At 31.4% G+C, this 22,679-nt stretch overlaps 1 protein-coding gene across 12 annotated transcripts in view; it reads right to left on the reverse strand.

The window, feature by feature from the left end:
- Positions 1 to 22,679, reverse strand: part of LOC106873723 (nephrin) — a 722,597-nt gene that overhangs the window by 359,920 nt on the left and 339,998 nt on the right. Inside the window, exon 2 of one of the 12 annotated variants that reach the window (XM_089352169.1) lies at positions 16,386 to 16,441. The exons of the other annotated variants lie outside the window; for them this stretch is intronic. The gene's annotated coding sequence lies outside the window, so the exon portion shown is untranslated. The remainder of the gene's footprint in view (positions 1 to 16,385; positions 16,442 to 22,679) is intronic. 12 annotated transcript variants of the gene reach the window in all.

The raw sequence follows: 22,679 nt of genomic DNA on the forward strand, positions 1-22,679 counted from the left end.
GCTACTTAGTATAGCTTTTGAATATTTCCAGAAATCTGTCTAAATTCTCCCCCACTTCCTTCTAATTATTTTTTACTGAAAAAATAAAAAACAAAAAATTACTATAAAAAAAAAATTGTGAAAGAAGAAATTTAAATCCAGACAAAATATATCTACGATAAAAAAAAAAAAACGAACTTTAATATCAAAGCAAGTGAAGATTATGGTACGTTGTCTTAACATAAGACATAGAACAGGGTGGAGTAGAATGTAAGTGAGGGTCAATGAAGATAGGAAATAAACCAGTGGCATTGATCTATATTCAGTTGAGCAATCAAGTAAAGATATCAATTTAATTTAATTTTCAATATTACAATAATTGCTTGACTGTAGTCAGTTGCTGAACATTTTATTTTATTTTTTCTATATTATTGTTAGCTGGTTTTTAAAATGAGACAACATCCAATGAAGGTTTTGATCAATTAAAATACACACCTTGCATCTATATATGTGTATATATGACAGAAACAGAAAGATGGGGGTAGCAGAGAGAGAGAGAGAGAGAGAGAGAGAGAGAGACGGTGGCAGACACAGACAGAAAGATCATATTGAGAAGCTAACTTTAGTTTCACAAGTGAACAAGATGATGAAAGAGACTTCTAAATCAATATAACTACAAGAACAACAAATATTATTAGACATTCAGCAACAAAAATTTATGATAATTTTGTTTTAGCATTTCATATGTATATATACATATATACATACATACATGTGTGTATGTGTCTCTACACGTACGTGCATGCACATCTTATATGAGAATATATATATATATATATATATATATATATATAAAATATGAAATGTCCATAGGAGACACATTTATGATATTGCAGTAGCTTGATTGGTAGTAACAATAATGGAAAGCAAGTTTCAAACCAACAATTGCAGTTAGTGGTATCAGTGCAAAATTCAAAGCTATACACAGGCATTTAATTTGGAAAAATCAATATTCTATAGGTTCTTATTCTGAGACAATGTAATATTCTGTTAATTGCAATTTGTTCTATATTCTATAGTAAATAAAAACTATTTATGCTTAATAATATAAAATTTACTTAATAGTAAAACACAAGAAGAAAATTTCAGTTAAGTTGCATTCACGTTATTTTCTTGTTGAAGATATTTATTGTGAATGCATGTACGTGTATGTGTGTGTGTGCATGACAGATTGCGTATGTATACATGTATGATTATATAAATATACAGCATGTCCTATTTTCTGAATAGGCACACCATGACCCTCCATAATATAAGAGTTGACTAAAGCAGTTGTTGACAAGAACATCCCACCACAAAACACTATTCAGAAACCCAGTCCAAGCAATGAAAGAGCAGACAAGATGTCACTGGAGGAAGAAGATGGTGATGAAGACGAAGTTGTGTAATATCACCATTGCTTTAATGTTCAATTTTCCATGCTTTAATGTATTAGATCAGTGGTTCTCAACCAGGGTCCATATAAGATTTGTGGGTGGGGGCCATAATGGGAAAATAGTAAATTGGGGAACCACAGGATTGATGTGGATTTTCTATCATATGCTCATCCAATTTCCAACCTACACCTGTTTCTAAGCAAGAGTAAGGTCTTCCAGATTCCTTTGAACATTAACATTACAATGGCCTGATATACTATCACTGCTAATTCTAAGCAAACATCACTGCCATACTGGTCATGTTTCCTTACAATTAGCAAACAATGTCAATGCAAGAAGACACATACACAAACATAAATAAATAAATAAATATATATATATATATATATATATATATATATATATATTATATATATATATATATATATATATATATATTATATATATATATATATATATATATATATATATTATATATATATATATATATATATATATATATATATATATATATATATATATATATATATATATATATGAGTGGGTGTGGATAGGTTCCTGGCTTTTAGAAGAAAATACAAGAGGACCAGTTAATTATGATTTTATTCTACATATTCCCCTCTCACATTCAGACACTTATTGCAGCAGCCCTTGAGTTTTCCTAAGCCCTGTAAAATAACTTGCATGGTTGGGCCTCCAACCAAGCCTTTGGTAATACCCTTAAAGCTAAGAACTTTTCAGCACCCCCTCATAGATGTATATAAATGTGTACATAGACATTATATATATATATATATATATATATATATATATATATATATATATTATGCACATACACCTTCATGTGCAATATACATATAACCTTGTTTCACTTTTGGTTTACTAAATCTACTATCAAGCATTTGGTGGGCCCGGGGTTAAACCTGAAACCACATGACTGCAAACTGAACTTCTTATCCACAAAGATGTGGCTGTGTCATGGCTCCACATTGTGGCACCTTGGGCAGGTGTCTTCTATTATACTCCAGCACTGGCTAATGCCTTGTAAGTGCAATCTGTTGGACAGAAACTGTAAGAAGTCCTCTTTTGAGTGTGCGTGCACACATGCACTTTGATAGTTCCTTGCTGATTGTAAGTAGAAACAGTGTTCATACAAATGGTGCCATTTGTTTTCAATCCTCAATAAAACCATGTCTGATGATTGACCTGATTATTGTTCAAAGAATGAGAAGGAAAATCACCTTGTTTATAAACACATGAAGGTTGGCAGGGAGAAGAGCATTCAGCCACTGAAAATAGTTTTGTCTGACTTATGTAAACATGTTAAAGTGTATGTAAAATGATGATTGGTACACACAGATATATATCCAAAGACTCTTGTGGCAAACAAAAATATGTACATATAGAAAATGAAAATAAATGCAGAAAAGCTTGAAAATAAGTGCAAAGATGTAAATGAACAGTTAACAAACATATGCAACATGCAAGAGAATTTATATAAAATATTTCATATAAAACAGTATCTAATTTTCTTTTGTATGTAGATCTATGTAATGCTTAAAAACATATAGTAAGATTGGTTTGTATTGTAGCACTAACATCTGCATCACTTAATTAGTTTTATGAGACATTTCCTAAATCTATCGAGTTTGCAGCCACTCATATTATATGACACTTAGCTAGGAAACCATCTTCATAAAGTCTTTTTATTACTGTAGGAAATCTTTTAAGCAAAAAATCGCATATGTATCCTTACAATTCTTTACTATTCAGTCCCACCACGTGCCCCTGGCGTTAGGAAGGGCATCCAGCTGTAGAAACTCTGCCAAATCAGACTGGAGCCTGGTGTTGCCATCCGGTTTCACCAGTCCTCAGTCAAATCGTCCAACCCATGCTAGCATGGAAAGCGGACGTTAAACGATGATGATGATGATGATGATGATGATGATTGCTCTAATTTAATGTTCTCTAATTTAATTTTCGAACAAAGTTTAGTGATTCTGCTTTATTTCATGCATTCGCCTCATGTCCTTTTAAAGTGAACTTTTGACTGCCTTCTAATTTGCATACTGGTTTGTTTCATAAGTGGCGTGATACATTTGCACATGAATCTTTGGGTTCTGCTTTTTTTTTTCTTTTTTAATCAGTGTGCATTTTTGAATAAATACTGCATTGTATTTGCTCACATATTCTCCCCATTATTGGCTTACATTAGAGTAATGTGATCCAAGTAAATAATTCTGTATTAAAACATAATTATTCTTATTTTACTTCAGGAGAATTATCAAAAACCAAAGGGATTTCCTTCCTTGCATCAATGCATACCCATCCTAATGGTGTAATGATTCTAGCTAAAGCTAAAGGTTTCAGAAAGGGCTCAGTGATAGAAGGATAAAAAGTAAGTGTCAAGTAGTAATCCGATAATGATATAAGTCATAGACCCCAACAAACTATTCTAGTAACAGACATATTGTTTCATAATGGGAGGGACGCTGCCATTTTTCCTTGAAGTTAATTGCTTCTAAACTTTGATTAACAAGTATTGCTAACTCATGTTTTGAAGAATTAATTAATCTGCAACCGAAATAGTACATATATAAACAGAACTAATTTAGCTTTTTCTCATTTTAATACCACAACACCTCTTCCTAAACCGCACTTCCCATCAAATGTTCAACAGTTTATTTGCATAAGAAATTGAAAATTTCATGATATTCAAATATATTCCATATGTTGCGCTGGTTGCAACTGCATATGTTGCATTGGATGCAACACCAATGAGAATACAGTATCAGAATGTAATACATTTAGCATCTCTCAATGAAATTTGATAGATTATCTCTTACAATTGAAATAATTTATAAATATCTGATCACTTCTCATGCAAATGCAGTCTTCTCACCCTTAAGGAGCCAGAAATAAAACTGAGTGGGTTTTAGCATAAGTAGTTGTTGATTAGTCCCAGCTCAGCTCTGCTTGAGCAAACTTATATTCAAAACATATTCTAAACTTGACCATCTTATCTTTACGATCTGTATTAGACTTCTCTATCCAGCAAGTCCTTTCATTTTTCAGGATGGCAGGATGTGGTTTTTATGAAAAACTTGGTTTCTATTTTTAGTAGGTTAAGCAAGCAGGTAACAATCTCACCATTGAGATAAGTGATATGCACTGGTGTTGTCTACAAACTGCAGTGTGGTTTTAGGACTTAATTTGCTACAAGTTTACCCCAGTCTCCTGCACTACCACTGAATTACCAATTTATATTAACTAAGATCATTGATTATTTTGATAGAATATATTAATATTTATCATATTATAGAATATTAAAGTCTTCACCATATTTATAATGTTACACTGTTGTCATCAACAAAATCTAATTTGAATTTTCAACTTGCATTTTTAAGCAATTAAATTCATATAATGACTGTTGTTGCAGAATATATGTGAAAAGAGCACAATAATCTTGCCATACGCAATTGCTGTCTGCAAAATATTGTGTAATAAGCAAAAACATTAAAGGTTAAAGGAAAATTATCATATAAATCATTATTATGAATTATTGACACTTTCCTCATTTATATTCTTGATATTTTATAACATTTTCTCTCAATTTACCAAATTGTGTTTTTTTTGGTTTTGTTCTTTTCTTTATGAAGAAGTATCAATATAATTTTCCTACAAATACATAATTTTTTGACATAAGTCTCTCCAAACATAATACTAATAGTCCATAGCATTGCTATACATTCATGCCCAGATCAAGAAACCTGTTTAATAAAAAAAAAACTTTTGTGTGCGTATGTGTATGTGTGTGTGCAGGTGTATGTGATCTGCCCCCCCCCCTTTTTTTTTGAAATTTTGCATATTTGGTACAAGGACTCTTATGTCGAAAGGAGCAGGAAATCACTCCAGTGTCTTCTGAAAATCTCTTCAGATCACTAGAAGTTCATCACTCAGTCCATAATAGACCAAAAAAATAAATAAATGCCGGTGGAATGTGAAAAGCACCCACTACACTTTCAGAGTGGTTGGCTTTAGGAAGGGCATCCAGCTGTAGAAACTCTGCCAGATCAGATTGGAGTCTGGTGTATCCACCTGGTTCACTAGTCCCCAGTCAATCCGTCCAACCCATGCTAGCATGGAGAGCAAATGTTAAATGATGATGATGATGAAATAAATAAAATAAATATATAAATAAAATAATAATAATAATAAACAAAAATGTTAATAATAACATAATGATAACATATTATTCTGCCACTTCTGCCAAGTATGTAACAGATTTAATTTTGCCTATCGTCAAACCCACTGACCATTTTAAATTTGTTCCGTCATTTTGTACATCACAAAAGCTTTTTAAACATTTGCCTTCCTTCGTTTTGTTATTAAACATTAATAACAAAACCCATTTCAGCTTAAGGGCTGTACATATGAATCAGAGTAAGACTTTGAAAAATTTACCAAAGTAAGCTTTACGCACTTCTTGAAGCCATTTAACATGATGATGCAACATTATTTCAAACTGAAGTTAGGAAACGAAAATGCCCCTAACAATACCATTGATCAGATCTGAGCGCGTTTGCAGGGTCAGTTTAGAAAGGACATTAATATTAACTTCAGCTAATCTTTTCATTGAACCTCTGGATATTTGATAACATGTTTTTAATGGTGAAACTCGAAATAGATAAGGCTATAAATAATAGTTTACGTAGAATATTGGATATAGAAGAAAAAAAGTGAAGGCTGCCCATATCTTCTTCAAACATTACAGACATTCCAACCATTATAGCAACACAATCCTTTGAACCTTGCCCAGCCATTTTAGAAGCTTTGTTCTTACCAGCAAAAATTGTACATTGCTTACATCATAAGAATTTACAAACTCTAAGAGGTTTGAAATCAATAATTTTTAATGGTGGAACTCAAAAGTAGATGAAGCTATAAATTTTAGCATGTGAAGACTGCTAGGTTTTCAAAACAACTTGGACGAGGAGGAAAAAAAATAGAAAGAAAGGTTTCCTGTAGGCATTTATTCAAACTCTATTCTATCTTCAGATATTAAAGCTTTTCATTCTAGTCTAACATGACAATTTGCTGAAAATTTCACGAAGATCTACAGAACATAAACAGGTTTAAATTTTTTCTGAAAAAGCAAAAGTGAAATTTCACAAGAATCATAAAAATGATTTCGAACAAAGTCAACTTTTTCTTTTTTCTTTTATTTGGTAAAGAAAGACAGAATTGTAGTTGGTTATATTGACCCAAGAATTCGACAGGTATTTATTTCATTACCACCTGCCAAAGGATGAAATCTAAAAATACTAATTTCTCAATACTCTACATCAAGTGTAATCATAAATCTTTAAGACTGAGGTAGCCACAGTTTCTAGAGATCAAGGACACATTCAGGAAAAAGAGCAAAACAGAAAAAAAAAAAAAACATGCTTGACATCCCCCCCTGACAAAATGCAATTTACTTGTTATGCTAACATACATCAATAGGAAAGTAGAGTTTCTTTTATGGCTCAGATAATCAGCAGTTGCTGACAGTTTCTTGTATGGTAAATAGGACTAATGCAAACGATGAGAAAATGCTTTTTATGCAAAATAAACTACCAGACAGAAGAAAGAAACTCTAAAATTATAGGTAAGTCTGCACAAACATACTCTACTGTAAGTTGTCAATAACAATTTGAAAAACAATCTGAAAATTATAATTCTTATTATAGATTTCATTTATTGTTTCTTTAAAGCAAAATATGTTATATTGTTATACACACACACACACACACACACATATATATATATATATATATATATATAACACACACTCATACACACACAGCATCAAATATTGCAATGTCTTACATAATCAATCTGAATACTGGAAACTGTTTCAAGGAAATGTATGAAAAGCAGTCATATCTGTAATATAGAAACCAATATTATTTTCCAGAGAAAATAATAGAATTTTTAAAAAAATCAAAACTGACACTTAAAACTGTTATCCTGATTGAAGAATCAATATCTAATTTTCGCTTACATACACAGACTTGGAGAAATTTGAAGTTTACAGAGTTCACATTTTAATTCTTTTGAGTAAATTACCTCTCATGGCTATATATTTTCAGTAAAAACAAAAATGGGGGCTTTAAATATTCCTAAACATTAAAAAACAAAAAAAGATTTTAAGGCGAATACTTACATATACAAGGATATTTGCAACAACATAATGCTAAGAATTTAATCCTTAAATGATGTGCACAAGATATTTTTCTTCTGTTTTCAAAATTAGATTTCTGATGTTTCATTAACAGTCTTTCTTTATATATTTTATTTTATGCAAACAATCATGATGTACGTAGAATATCTTAAGAGCCAGATTCAATGCAAGATGTGTTCCCAAGTCAAATTTTTGTGCATTATGGATGTCAAAACAGAAGTGTTTCCAGAGGAAATGATGACTGATAGCACTAAAGGTGGTGAAATATTTATAGTTCTTTCTTCATATAATTACAGCAGATGAATAGTGCTATAGCTAGTAGAATGATGGAGGTATGAATGATAGGAAAATGAGATGTGGAGAGAAGGCTAATCAGGGATGGTTTGGGTGTGCAGTTGCTCATAACATCTGATTATTTGCAGCTGGTCACAAATAAACACTTGCATTTGCACATCCAAGAAAGCATGTAAGCTTCATATTTTGAGTCTTTGCTCACTCTCTGCATTCAGGGTACGTGATTCACTACTATGCAGTTTTGCTCTTTTCACACAAGTATCATAGAATCTGCCTTTCCCTCTGAGAAGTAACATGTCTCCCTCTCTCATATATCAGACACGCACAATCATAGAATTATATCTATGCATACATATTCACACATATACATAAATATAGTTAGAGGAAGAGATAGATGCATAGAAATACTAAGAAAAGAAAGCCAATACCATGGATTTTAGACAGTTATAGAATGCAATAGAAATTTACACCTAGCATCTGACAACGTGTACGTATGTGCTTGTATATATCTATACAAATGCAGGTGATTATCTGTATGAATTGTCTGTAGGAATATGTGTGTGTCTGTCTGTACAAACATGTCTTTATAAACATTATCATTTCTCACTTTTATCTCCATACATGAATTGGTTGGACTATAATATATACACAGACAGATGGGGATGCATGTTTAAATGTTTAAGAAGTCCATTGCAACCAAGTGGCTGTGGGTTCAGTCCCACAGCAGTGGCACCTTTGCCAGGTGTCTTCATCTACAGAGGTAGGTTAACTGAAGCTTTGGGAGCAAATCTGGTTCCAAGAAACTGGAAGAATCTTGTCATACATATATACACAACCAGTAGTGATGTGGCTAGATGCAGGTAAGGCTGCATAGCACCTTGCATATGTGTTTCCTACTGTAGGTCTGGACCAACCAAGGTGGAAATTAGAAGAAGCCCCTCTCTGTACATGCATGCATCTCTCTTCTTTACATCACATGCAAACTATAGACAAATTTTGTAGTCATATAAATGATGCTTGTTTGTGGCCTTCTGTGAAAACCTGTTCAGACTGGGGGAAATTATTAGCATGCTTCAGAATTGCTGAAAAGCATAGAGCTGTAAGAAGATACCTGTTTGAACAAATCTGGCCTGGCCCATGCAAGCAAGGAAAAGTAGGCAATAAAGAGAAAGCAAATCGATACATACGTGTGTGTGTATATAATGGAACAAGAGATCAAAAATTTAAATATTAATTGCTTTTCCAATTCTTTATATACAAATACCTCCTTTACTGCCAGGCAAGAGAATCTCCTAATTCATGTTGAATAGTTTTGTTAAGATATTTCCATACATAATTCATCCATATATTTCCAGACAATGAATTCAAAAAGAAATTTCTTTTTTATTTTAATTTCTATTCTGAACCACTTCTCAAATCCACAAGTAAATTGGCTATTATAATCTTTAGATGTGTTAGAAATATATATTAACTAAAAAAAAAAGAAAAAATAAGAAAAAGAAAAAGAAAAAAAATCCAAAAACAGTAACCTTTTAATTTGTCAAATAATATTTCAGTGGAGATCGCAATATCTAAGTGCCATATTCATTTTCATGATGTGATTTGTATGCTCTGAGATAAAAGCTATCACATGAAATCTAAAGTAACAATTCCATACCCACACCTTCCTCTTATATTTCCTCAACACACCAGCTAGCTCACTCTTTAAGCTCTGGCTCAAAGACGTAGTTTTTGAAATTACAGAATTAGTGATTGAAGATTAATATCCAATAGTTATTAAATGTTAAACATTCTATGCTTTATTCTGTACCTGCCTCTAAGCTAAGTTTAAAGATGAAAATAATTTTTTTTTTTTTTTAAATCAATTTCCTTATCAACTCTTAAATTTTGCCAACAAAATATATAATCAAACCAATTATTTCAGTAGAACATCTGAAAAGATGTATGTTAGCGTATGATTTGCAGGAGTACAGACATGCCAGTGTGGGTTTAAAGTGTACCTCACAACTACATCGTTCCAAGTTTGAGTCCATCACCCAGGTGTCTTCTTTCCAAACAGCCTCTGGTTGATTAATGCCGTGAATGTGAAATTTGACAAATGGAAACTGACATATTAAGCCATCATATATATATATATTTGTGCATGGATGCATATGTGTTAATGGAAAACTGGCACAGCAAACAAAATATATATTGAGGTATTCAATAAGTCAAGTTGTCTCTTTATGTCTAAAAGCAAACTTAGACATTAAATAAATAGAAAACAATGATAAAATAATAGACTAAATATTGAGGTCAGTATAACTGACCAAATCCTCTGAAGTGGTATGCAGTATGGCCGTAGCTGAGTTTGTTAAATCTACAGGCAAAGAAGTGGCTGTGTGGTAAGTAGCTTGCTTACCAACCACATGTTTCCAGGTTCAGTCCCACTGCATGGCACCTTGGGCAAGTGTCTTCTACTATAGCCTTGGACCAACCATAGCATGGTGAGTGGATTTGGTACTGAAAGAAGCCCGTCGTATATACGTATATATATATATATGTTTGTCCCCTCCCCAAAAAAAAATCACTTGACAACCGATGCTGGTGTGTTTACATCCCTGTAACTTAGCAGTTCGGCAAAATAGAGCGATAGAATAAGTATTAGGCTTACAAAGAATAAGTCTAGGGGTCACTTTGATCGACTATAGGCGGTGCTCCAGCATGGCTGCATACAAGTGACTGAAACAAGTAAAAGAGTACGTATTTTCTTTGAAGTGTGAATGATTTTGCCAATGCACTACTACCTTTAAAAAAGTATAACACAAATGTCAATATAGCATAACACCACAGTTAAAGAAGAAAGGATTTAGTTTAGCAATGCAGATTCCATTGGAGAAATTTATCTGCAATTCAAAAGTGATATCCCTGAACCTTCAGTACAATGATTTGTTTTGACATTTGTGTTGTAGAATTTATTGAAACCAGATTAATTTCAGTCATTTATAACAGATCCTTATGTAGAAGAAATTCCCTTAATATCTCATTTTATATTGAAAAAATACTTGAAATTCGTCTTGATTATATGCATTTCCTCAGTATTTTTTGTAATTGGATTAATGTGCAACAGCGGCAATTATTAACATTTAAATTTATATACACCAATCCTAACAAAACTTCTATAGAGACCCTATATCAAAACAACCAGTTGCTTTGTTGGTCAATGTAATTTATACAATCTCGTTCAGTTTACCTGAGAGTAAATGTAATACCAAACCAATTTCTAAATGAACATGAAATAGATTTATGACATTTCCCAAAAGCTTACTTAATCAGAAATAAGACATAAATCAAGGAATAACCTCAGAAGTCTCAGTCGGGAATGCCAGCCTTTATCTTCATTAATATTATAATTCAAATGCTAACTCTAATACCAACTCAGTGTGTTTGGTAGTAGACTTTTGCAATCATCATTCTAATAATTGCTTACTACATAAACAGCCCATCCTTATTTGATTTTGTTAATAAATTCTCTAAACAAAGAAAATATTTAAATTTCAAATGATAATATTTCTTGCTCTAAATTTCCTCTCCCAGGGTCAATCAGCTTGTATCTGGACCTTACTCCTGCTGGTGTCATGAAACACACAACCATTACACTCTGTAGAATGGTCAGCACCGGGGAAGGGTGTCCACCCTTAGATACCAAACTAAAGTGGACAATGGAGAAGAATGCAGTTCTTGGACCTGTCAAATCCTGTCAAACCAACCAACCTATACCAGCATGGAACATGTATACTAAGGGATGATGATGAAGAAGAGGATAAATTCTGTGTTTCAAAAGACATTTTACCAGACGACCAAAAATATTTTAACCTGGAACTTACAGGTTCCAAATGTTCGTTGTAAATTAGTTTTGGCTTCTTTTCTTAAATTAGTAAGTATTGCAATGATTTAATAACACCAATTATATGCAATTCCAATATGCTTCTCTTTATTATTTGTTCACACAAAATTTCTTCGTATCCTGAATATTTTAGTAAATGTTGATCTAACAAATCTTCAATTTTCACTGTATTATTCTTGAGAAAAGTCTTAATTATTTCTTACACATTTCTTTGGCATGTCAAAGTTTGGATAGACCATTCATTATATCAGCTTCTATACGCAGGAGATACAGAAAGTTCTAACCAATTCAGGCTAACAAGAGTGCAGGTGTGGCTGTATGATTGAAAATTTCGCTTTCCAGCCAAAAGATCAGTGTGTGTGTGTGTGTGTGTGTGTGAATGCATCTGCAATTTCTCGTGCAAAAGTTTTAGAGGAAGGTGGTGTTATCAATTCTCCTATGAACAAATGATTTAGTCATTTCATGTCTTTGAATCCATATGGAATACAAGATCTCTTGCTTGATATCAGAACAATGCCTGAAATAACATATTTATTTAACCCATGGAAGCATGGTAAAAACAAGAGAATTAATTGCCAAATTCCACAGTTTTTAATGACTATTGTTCTTTATAACTGATATTTAACTGACTCCATCGAACAGAGACTTATGGTTATTAAATTCTTTAAAGACAATTTGCAATATTACCCATTAAATATTTGACAGTATCATCTATTCAAAATTTCAGTCGAAATAGCTCAATGGTTTCGAAACACCTGAGACACTAAATGATGGGAAATAACTTGTGGAAAAAAGAATTAGTTGTAAACAGCAATATGGAAATGATAGAATATAAATATACGGATGGAAAAGAAATAGACTAAAGAAGTGGATCATGAAGAAATTATAGAAATTTATCTGCAAGAGGCAAGTGCAGAATATCCAAGAAAAATTTACCAAAACATGTGATGATCTCAAAATAGAAATCGAGATAACGAAGAAAAGTATGGAAACATATCAAGGTCATAAGAAATATACAAATAAGCAGATACAGCTATGGAATATAAAAATGAGTGAGGCAGATCTCATTTTTATCAATTTAATCAGCTTAAATAAGATATACAGATGGCTACTGAATATCATTTGAGAAAGGTCTTCAATCACAAGCGAGTTCATACAGCTGTGTTTAATTATGGTGTGAAACAGGTTTCCAAGTATCAATATTAGTATAAATGTAATTCCGTATATAATTACGTAAACAGATAATTTCATAAGCCCACAAATTAAAAATGCTATAAGATATATTTGCTTTGAATATTATTTTATCAATAATTTTGCAAATATATTCATTAGAATCAAAATAACAGATGATGAAATGCTCAATTTTTATCAAACCCTTTTAGAAAATTAATTTACAAATTATTTCCCTTCTCTAATCTACTAATATTTTCTCAATGTACAAAGGGCATTTTTTTTGTTTTTGTTAGCACTAACAACTCACATCCTTGCAAAGTTCAATTTGCTTTTTCTAACATTAATGATGGCAACCTTTTTAAGTTCCTACATTCTGTTCCAACATGAACATACAGTACACAGTAAACACTGTAAAATACCCTAAGATAATATGTTTAAAATAATATAGAACCCTTCATGCTTAAAACTATAATCTGAACACGTGTCTGTAAAAGATTTTGAAAGGAAACTTTGCATGTGTCTATATGTCATACATGATGCTTGATCTAGACATAAAATTAGTTCTCCAAATTACAAAATCAAAGATATCTATCTTCTAGGAGTCTACCACATGAATGACTGAAAACTCATCCTTTAATGACAGATGATGAAAAAACTGGAAAGGAAACTGATCATTGCATGTAAAGCCATTTACAAGAGAGACAAAATTGGAAGGTAAAACTGATAGCAGAAGACTATGACTTCAAAAGAAACTATTATGTTAAATTCTGATCAATTGAACATCATAACTAGGGACCAGAGCTGGCATGTATTATCATCATAGAATAAGCTACTGACTGTCAGAATTTTAAACTAGTGTTGCATGGTCAAACATTTAATTGATACACCTAACCACATTCTGAAAGGGTAAATTTGATTAAACATAGCAAGAAAATACAACAGTAGCTGGATTGAAATTTTCAAAATTATTTTATAACATTTATCCCTTAAATCAGAGAAAAAAGAATTGGCTCTCAAACTTCAGCTACAAAGAAAATTAATTCATTATAACCTTAATAGAGACGGGGGAACAGTAATGAGATTTCAAATTGGATTTTCTCCAGTTTTTATGAAATAAAGTTAAAATTGTGTGTCAAAAGTTGAGAGAACAAAAATGCTAATCTACAAAATATCTAAAAAGTTTTTATATAACATTCAAGAAGCAGATAAACATTCCAAATATAGCAAAATGGATTAGGGAAATCAGACAAACAAAAAGAAATTAACGAGTAATTTTAAATATTACAGCACTGATTTGGAATAGTTCCAGGAACTGTGAAAAGAGACAGGCCAGAAATTGGTAGTCCTAAGAGTGGAATTACAATCCACTGGCCATTAAAATGTGATTGAACTTTGACCAAAACACCTCCATCTTCAAATCATCCATTATTGAGAAGCAACTTTAATCAATGGATACATGAATAATTTTGCAGGATGTGATCTTTATCAGCTACTAATGAGAATCATTTATATTTTCTTCATACAGACAAATGTTGATGAAAATTCAAATATCAATTAAGTCGTAAAGTGAGGAGAATAAATTGAAAACATTCTGAATAACTGAGATGAACCTTAGTATTTCAGTAATGAGATGCTCATTTCTATCTCAAAAATAGATGCTGCATTTCATGTTTTTAAGAAGCGCTAGTATTTTATGCTGCCAGTTAAAATTTCTGTTATATAAAACTATAATTTTTCCCCAATGAAAGTCATTGAAATTATTATTAATGCATAATTTTACTTATTTGGTTTCATTTCTAAACAAATTGTTACCAATTTATATATATGAGGATATACATTAGCATATTTCAAACATTTGCTTTTTTTTAACCAAATGATAATTTTGTTTTTTTAAACATGGCAGAGACAGCAGATAAATTAGTGAATATCTTATGTGTATTTTAAAGGATACACAAGTCTAATTCTTCATCTGCTTTTAGTAGAGGCCACTCTGCTGCAATCATTCAGGTCAGTCCTCTACTTTGAAGAATCTTCTCTTTCTCCCTCCCACTTGTCTTGGAGGCTCTTCCCATGTGATTAAGAGGTAAATAATATACATACATACATACATACAAGGCAGAATATGAAACTATTCCATCAAACCAAAATTACATTACACAAGTTAATTGTTTAACTGCCCATTATGTTTTAATGTTTAAAGTGTTTAGCAGTACTGAAAATAGTAGAGTTTAAAGAAATGTAACTAGTTAATTCATTACTTCTAAACACACATGTAAAGTTTATTGTATATAATATACAAGCAATAAATGCAAGTACCACTGCATATTTTAATTTGCAAACATCTATTTTAGAAAGAAGCAGATGTAACATTATTCACTATTTGCCTTGAACTAGTATGATACTGATCATATAAAGCAACGTGTATCTTAGTTTCCTATGTTTCCAATTGAATCTGTTAAAACAAAACTTAAATTATATATAAAAGAAAACGTTTGGAAATCTAGAGTACTTAAAATAACTACACAGAAAAGAAAATTCTTTCAACAGATGATTCTTTAATAGCACACTAAACAAGGATGCTTGGCCACAAGCCATCATTATCATCATTATATCAAACACCAACTGTAATAAATTATGCAGTTCAAAAATTATTATAGGAAAAAGCATAAAATGTTTATTATTAGTATTATTATTAGGGTCGAGAAATTAGGGTAGTGAGCCACCTTTGGACAAAATGCCATTCAGTATTCATTCCCATGTTTTATATTCTGATTTCAAATTATATTATGTCACCATTCCTTTCATCCTTCTACGGTCAATAGAACAACATTTCACTCAAGTACAGAAGGGATTTAATCAACTACTGATCTGTACAAGCTAATGAGCTAGCATCATAGAATCCAGCCATGAGGCTCTAACCACAGGTAAAGAGACACACCAGTTGGAGGAAACTGCCATTATATCAATTTTATCAATCTATAAAACCTTTATTACCACCAACACAATACACGCATCCTAACATTCACTTACACAGTCAGTTACTCACTCCCTCTCTCTCTCTCTCTCTCTCTCTCTCTCTCTCTCTCTCTCTCACACACACACACACACACACACACACACACACACACACACACACACACACACACACACACACACACACACACACATAAACTACATTAGAAGAGACAGTACAAAGAAAAACATTACAGAAATTAGATTGATCAACTATTTCCATTTTATTTAGCATAGCTTTGTCATGTCCGCCCCACAAAAATAAAAATCAGTGTTAGTATTTTTTCAAAAATCAGAATAAGTGAAAAGAAAAATTAATTAGAAATATAAGAGGTAACAAAAATATTTGTAGAAGAATAAAAATTTAACTATACTTAACAAGTTCAATAGGCTGGTTAAGTCAATGCAGTAAAGTTGTAGATTAAACCGACTCACCTGAAAAAAATGAAGTTAGAAAAAATGATTAGCTTGCGTAACAAAATTTTCAATGGATTTAGTTGATGCAATGGAAAAGGTATTACATAATGAAACAGAAGACATTTAATGAAAGCAAAAGAAAGTTCAAATACAGAGACATTAAGCATTTTAAGAAAATAAAGTATAACCACATAGAAAGAAAAAAATCAGATACATTTTGATGAAAGTGACCATTATCTATAGTTTTAAGTGTAATGGTGGAGCTAGCTAAGTGAAAAACTAAGCAGAATGGAAAAGAAACTGATAAGAGTTTAGTAGAATTTCAAGAAAGAATATGGTAAAAGAAAATTGACATAGAAATGTAACCATCTAATTAAAAAAAAATAATAATAATAATACACACACTATGCACACCCACACACTGAAGTAAAAAAGAGCAAAATGGTTCACAATGGAAGTTGTGGAGAAAAGAGAGATGTGAACTGGGAAATTGAGTTAGAAATAGAACACCAGACTATTTTTAAATAAATACTGATTGTTATCAGTGCAGTTTAGTTTCTATAATTAAGCAACTAACTTGCTTTTATAGAATCAGTAAACATGTGACTGTCTGTAAAACCTATCTTGAACCAAACAAAACTGATTCAGTTCTAGTCTCTATAGCTGTTAGCAAAATTTACAATGGATCCCAAATTTGATTCTATGGAATATCTAGAAATAAGGAACATTCTGTTAATCTAATAAGCACTTCCTAATAGTTTACTAACGAAGTTTCATTTAATGATTTAATAACATAAAATCACCAGTTTTAGTTCAGCTATTAACATAAACCAAATGAAAAAAAAAAAACAATAAAAGATTAATTAATTTTCAGTTTGATCATGAGGAGATTTTTAAAAAATTATTTCTGATTCCAAAATTAAAGTAGGCTTTTGTTTATTGCCTATTGATATCCATTTGGGAAAAGTCTTATGAATGTTATCAAAATAGGATCGTGTAAAAAACAAAATTGACATCCATAGTTTAAAGGAATAAAATCTTTGATTTGGTACATACCATTAAATATGGTATTATAAATAGTGTTAGCTGAGGCAGTTTTCTCAAAGACTCCATTGGATTTAGTTGTGCTGTATTAGCAACAATGACTTAACTTCATTAAAAGGAGATTTAACAGATTATATCAAAATATGAAACTAAAACCGACAGATTTGGTTCCTACATCTAAGAAAATCTAAGTAATAGCTGAACAGTTTTAGAATTTCATTACAATAATTGTAAATGACAATACACTTATTCCAAATACATTTCAGATTTCTTTTTCTATACTTCTTTAAACAAAGAAGAACATAACATACAAATCTTAGATATTACTTATATTACCATCATTCCCACCACCATAATTTTAGTGTTATTTTTCCATGCTTGCATGGGTTAGACAGGTTTGCCAAAAAGAAAATCCCGTGTTTCAATACTGTCAACCCAAATTATGAAATTTAACCTCACTGCTTCTTTCCAGGTTTTCCTCTACCATAAGTAACATCCACTAACAACTAAAAGCATTTTTCACCAACCATTCATTGCCTGTTTACATCACAAGCTCACACCAGTGAAATCATTGCTGCTGCATATATTGGTTAATAATTTTAATGCCCAGCTACTCTTTCATGTCACCAGCACTCTGCTTTTCATAACATTAAACATCTAATGGATAATACTTGGCTTGTTCCTCTTCTTAATCAGTATTCATTGAGAGAACTATCATAATAGTTTATAAGCTGTACATAAATTATCCTTTGTCAACCATGCCATTTCTGCTTAGGTATATTACCTCAAAGATAAATATTGAAAGTTGCCAACACACACACTACTCAATGTAGACATACAAAAAAAGATAAAGAAAAAAATATTCAGACTAAAAGACCACTTAAACACACAAAGAACACACGGAGTACATACAAATACATATCTAATCACATACCAACAACATTGCTACATACTGTTACTCCAGCATCATAGGATCACACCCTCTTCCATCCACTCTAGCCATTTACCACGTGGCAAATAACCATAGAATCAATATCCTTAAAATAAGTTCAAAATCTGATCCAATGACTAACTTATGGATAATCAGAGTTTTGAGACAAGTAGATACTACTTTGCTAATTTTCTGTTGCAGTGGGAGTTATAGACCATACATGACAGCACTAAACAGACTTTGATTGCATGTGAATTGGCCATGTAGTGATAAATAGAAAAATATTTCTTGATTGTCACAGTTCAATCAATGAATTAATACATAAAAGTGTGTGTAATGCACTCCCCACCCTAACATCTGCAACACTGTGGCTGTGGGTTTCAAAGCATCTACAGGGATTAGTGAAACAGAAGTGGAGTTTGACTCAATATGTACCATTAAAAAGCTATCTAAGGTTGAAAAACTATGCTGATAAAGCCTATGAGCAAATGAGAAACTAAAGACTATACTCAAAACATCCTCCAAAATGTCAAATACCTGAGATATAATTAAATACTTATCTTTAAGAACTAAACATACAAGAAGGGGTTATTTTGAGAGATCATTTACACATCAACAACATTGAAGTTCTTGTCATGCATATAATCAATACGGACCAGATGTCAAATATATGTTTACAGAAATAAGTAAATATATATTCTAAAAGAAATCTAGCCAAAATGTTTTTCAATAGTAAATCAATGAAGATGAAAGATAATGAAATCTAAAGCATATATCAATATTTTATAGTCAAAGGATTAAGAATTTTATAAAAAAAAAACAAAAAAAACGTGTGTGACAAATGATAATGTCAATTTTATATTTGTATTGATTCTAGGTAGTATCAGGGTTTTGAAAAATCTATTAAATCTAAAATGAATGTTTCTTAACACTAGATAATCTAAAAGAAAATTAATTACCAGTAGTTATTGATCACAGTAATTTGAGGAGTAATTAAAATTTTGGTTGCTATATTATTTTTTTATGGTTATAATTTCCAAACTGTTTTTATAAGTGTCAAAAAACATTTACATATACATAGTTACATTTTAATACTTAAAATAAATTACATAGATTAATGAAGTTGATGAAAATTGTATTTTTTATTTGTTTCCAAGTGTATAAATGTATATGCATTCTAAAATATTTCAATTACAAATTTTAATTTCTAAAACTATAAACCATCCATAAATTTGTAGTCTGAACTGCCAAGATAACTATCATAAAACAAAAACAATTTAAAATCTATAACAGATTAATTTAACTGAATATGCAACATTCACAGCTCAATGCCTTAATTTGTAAGCTATTTATTATAGGCATTTTATAAGTAAAATAATTAATTTACAGTTGGGTTTTCTGTCTTTTGCGATGAAAAAATATTACTGGATCTTGAAATCTAATGCAGCACAAACAGTTGAAATAGAAGCAGGATAAAGATAAAAAAAAAATGTATTTGAAACTGATATAAAAAATCTTTTGTCAAAAGTCATCCTGGCAAATATGCGGTTGAATAAATTGCATTTGCATATATATCAACATGCAAAGCAAAAATATAAAAAAAGTCAATAGAAAAAGATGAAGAGCAGAATAAAATATTAAAAAAATCAGTAGTTATTTCAAATATTGAATCAGATTTATTTTTTTAATGTATTTTATTTTTACTATTTTCCTTTAAATGACTTTTTTTTTAAATATATAAAAACACATACAAACTAGGATTCTATAGAGTTGACTTCTAAATTTGGCTGTATTTGATGGTAGGATTGTTAAATTATTGTTGTCTTGTGTTATATAATCAGCAGCAGCCAAATTTGTTAAATGTTCACCTCTTAGTTCTTAGAGAATTAAGTACAACATTTTTTAAGAAAAAGAACAATGGTACATGAAACCACTAATAACTTCCATGTTAGAAGTAAATTTTTCCATAGACAGCATATTTATCTATGAAGAAGCTGACACATAAAGCAGAAAACTCATTCCCACAGCTAGGTGAAATGACAACGTCAGCAACTTAAGTGTTCCACCCATCCACATTTCCAGTAGATTTTAACTTATGATATAAGGCACCAGCCAATATTTATTGTGCTATTTTTTTTTATGTATGATATGAATTAAGCAATTGTTATATTTCCTGTTTAGCACACTCAAAGATACTGAAAGATATTAATTCACCTGTAACAATGACCTGCACATTCAGATAAAACAATTTTATTGGGTCAGCATGGATCTTGCAATAAGATGCATTAAACAGATAGCTAAAGACCGTTTAGTGCATCCCTATAGGGAGCAGACAAAGTATTAATTTTATAGTTATGTTTCTAATTATTACACCGTTTAATAGCTAAGACAATTCCTTATAGACAATTTTTTTGGTATGAACAAAAATTGAAGTAATATTTGATTTGGGGGTTCTGAACCACAGAGAAAATATACTGAACAAATATGTTTACAATACAATATTATATTCAAATGGGGATAGATAAATAAAAGCAAATGCTTATTATGGTAAGTACGTGATGTACAGAAATTGAAGGGAAAAAAATGTTAGAGAGTGAACTCAAAATGTCATTAGTAAAAGATTGCTTATTTATTAAACTTGATGTTGTTATTCAAACAAATGATCCTGACATTATATATTGGCAGTGCTGTTAAAAATTGAATTCCTAACAAATGGAAGAATATAAAACATGTCAGCAAGTTCTTTCCTAAATAATCTTCAGAAAATAAACATTATGAAAACATCAGCATGCATATGTTTGCACACTAAACACAATCTTCTAATAAACTCATTAAAAATGGACAATGGATATGCTCTCCTCATTGTTGAAGATTTGCACAAATGCAAGAAGTTATTGATCTGTGACTTGCGTCACTTTAGATTTCATTTTCTATAGATTCTATATTTTCTAGCCCACAACATTTCAATACCTCACATACATCTGCTGTATTGTAGAGATATTTTTCATATTCTCTCTCTATATATATATAACTTACTTGGAAATGGATGCATAGCATTCCATCATATAATAATAATATATAAATATATGCATATATACATACGTATATGAACATACCTACATATATAAGTATATATACACATGCATATATGGGTACAGGACATCAAAAAACGTAGACAAAAATGAGAAAAAAACAGAGAAACAAGACAAGAAATAAAGAACATTCCCCTTCATCAGTTGTCCGATGATTTATCTATTCCATGTTTCAAAGATGCAACTTCGTTAAAACAGTCATCCCCGCAAAGCAAATTAAAGTTTGGGATTTTTTGTGGAGGGTTAAAGTGGCAACAAAAGCAGGACATATATATATACACACACACACACACACACACACACACATGCCTGGCTTCTTTTAGTTTCCATCAAGCAAATTCACTCACAAAGCTTTGGTCAGCCTGAAGCTATAATAGAAGTCACTTGGCCAAGGTTCCTCACAGTGAGTCTGAACCTGGAACTATGTGGTTGGGAAGCAAGCTTCTTACCACACAGCTACATCAATGCATACACACAGATATCATCATCATCATCATTGTTTTAACAGTTCTTTTTCCATACTTGCTTAGGTGAGTGGGGATTAATTGAAGCAATATTCTACAACCAGATGCCTTTCCTGTTGCCACCATTTGCTATGGGTGATATATTACCAAGGTAATATTTCAGCAATGACATACATTTTCTAGGACAACTAAAACAAGCAGTATCAGTTGTAGGATGGTAACACTTGTTTACAACTACTCCTAATGTCACGACCAGGAGATAGAAATGCACATGCAGCACATGCACACACGCGTGTGCACACAGACTTTTCCCAGTTTTCCTCTCCCAAATACATTCACAAGGTTTTGATTGGTCTGAGGCTATAGTAGAATATATTTGTAAGGGGATACACTGTAACTAGACCCAAAACGCAATTGTTTGGAAATGGACTCCCTAACTATAGAAGACAGACAGACCGACAGGGTTGCTCAAGGGACCACATACTGGAAGTGAAATTCAAAACCACATGGCTGGGAAGCAAACATTTTACAACACACAAACACACACATAAATAGCATTGATTTTTAATATTTAGACAATACTGGAAAGCTATTTAGAATGGTTGAAATTAATTAAAATGATCCCACTGCTTAACAGGTACTTAATATGTTAAACCTGAGAAAAAAAACTGAAGAGCCAAGTTGATACTGATGGAATCTGAAAATCTTTGAAATCTGATCTTGCT

This window comes from Octopus bimaculoides, chromosome 5 (assembly GCF_046866305.1).
Source record: "Octopus bimaculoides isolate indiv1 chromosome 5, ASM4686630v1, whole genome shotgun sequence".
Taxonomy (NCBI): domain Eukaryota; kingdom Metazoa; phylum Mollusca; class Cephalopoda; order Octopoda; family Octopodidae; genus Octopus; species Octopus bimaculoides.